The following is a 1731-nucleotide window of genomic DNA, read 5'->3' on the forward strand; positions in this document are numbered from 1 at the left end:
GCTTTGTGCAGCCTTGATATATGTATATAAACTGAAACAGCTGGACTAGTGCATCCTAAATTTAACATCCATTCATTCTTTTAATACAACAGTCATTTCTGCAGTTTTTGGGGGAGGTCACCTCCTAATAAATGTCCTTACAGAAAATCTAACTGCTCATTTTAAATCAATACTTTGACTTTTAATACTTAAGTACAAAGAATATCAGATACTTTAAGACTTTTACTCAAGCAATATTCCTAAAGGAGACTTTAACTTTTACCAAAGTAATTTTCTAGTAAGATACTTGTACTTTTACTCAAGTATCACTTTGTGGTACTTTATACAACACTGTCAGTGTTTAAATCTCAGTGTGTTTCTGACTGACACGATGCCTTCAGGGTTTGAGTGAATGAAATGAGAAGCGTGAAAGTGAACGACGAGCAGAAAGAGAAACACGTCAGCGCAGAGTGCCTCAGATCAAACTAATGGATGGAGCGCAGAGACCAGTCTTCTGACTAGATTAGCACAGTGTGTTGATAAACTTTGTTCCTGCTCTGCATACTGATGGAGCTCCACAGCTGCTGTGTTACAACACCCACACACCAGAAGACATCTTGTGCATTTCTTAATGACACGATTAACAACGGAGCACAGAGGTGCACGACCGAATCACGTCCCCGATCAAAATTTGGCAGGATGTCACGACGCTGTCTTTTTGTTTTTAATTAGGTTCATAACATCTACGTTAAGTCGTGGTCGTGTTTAATTTAGATGGATGGAAAATGGATTTTTTTTTTATTCTGCTCATTAATAATTATTAATAGAGTCAGCAGAGCAAACAGAAGCAGCCACTTCCTCTTATGGATACGTTACATTTTCTAAAACTATACAGAAAACCTGCAGCTGAGATTTAGTTTAATTGTTTCTGCAAAGCAACAAGTGCTAACGAGCTCATTACTGATAACGAATGGATGCTGTTCTGTTTCTGTCTCATATAAACAGAAAGTACCTTTTAATGCTACAACACTGGTTCCAATGGAGATGAGACACGAATAAAAACAGAATACGATAATTTGCACATTTTTTTCAACATATATTCAATTAAATACACAACAAAAACAACATATTTAATGTTCAAAAGGATAAACTTTGTTTTTTTTTTGCAAATATTCACTCTGTTTGAATTTGATGCCACAACAAATCAGTGAACTCCGCCCCATCCTTCATTGTGAACAGAGCCTGTTTTACAGTCATCATGACCTGTTTTTAATTAACTTCACCTAAAAGAACCAAACAGATGTTTTTTTGAGTATATTCCTGTTGTTGACTCTGTCTCAACATGTTGCAGCAACAAATTCAAAATGAGGGAATATTTACAAAAAAAAATAAAGTTTATCCATTTGAACATTAGATATCTTGTGTTTGCAGTGTATTCGTTTGAACGTAGGTTGAAAAAGATTTGCAAATCATCATCATGTGGTTGTAAAATAAAGCTCAGGCTTGACGAGGCTCATAAAACCTTTCAAACATTAAGCACGTTTGCACCGCACTGCTCGTCAGTCTTAACCACCTTCTTCATTTAGTAGTAGTTTATTCGTTTTATTTGTAATACAAAATTAACAAAGTTAAAAAAAAACATACAATCAAAATGAAATCAAATGAAATGAAAGGCAGCAGAAGAAGAATAAATCGTATAATATCTGCCCCTTTTTTTATACCCAAGACATGTTCAAAAGAAAAGTAAAATAC

The 1731-nt window shown here is 34.8% G+C and overlaps 1 protein-coding gene across 1 annotated transcript in view; it reads left to right on the forward strand.

The window, feature by feature from the left end:
- ntsr1 (neurotensin receptor 1 (high affinity)) overlaps positions 1 to 1731 on the forward strand; it is a 33176-nt gene that overhangs the window by 15602 nt on the left and 15843 nt on the right. The window lies entirely within an intron of this gene.

Source organism: Austrofundulus limnaeus, unplaced genomic scaffold (assembly GCF_001266775.1).
Source record: "Austrofundulus limnaeus strain Quisiro unplaced genomic scaffold, Austrofundulus_limnaeus-1.0 Scaffold2, whole genome shotgun sequence".
In the NCBI taxonomy this organism is placed as follows: Eukaryota; Metazoa; Chordata; class Actinopteri; order Cyprinodontiformes; family Rivulidae; genus Austrofundulus; species Austrofundulus limnaeus.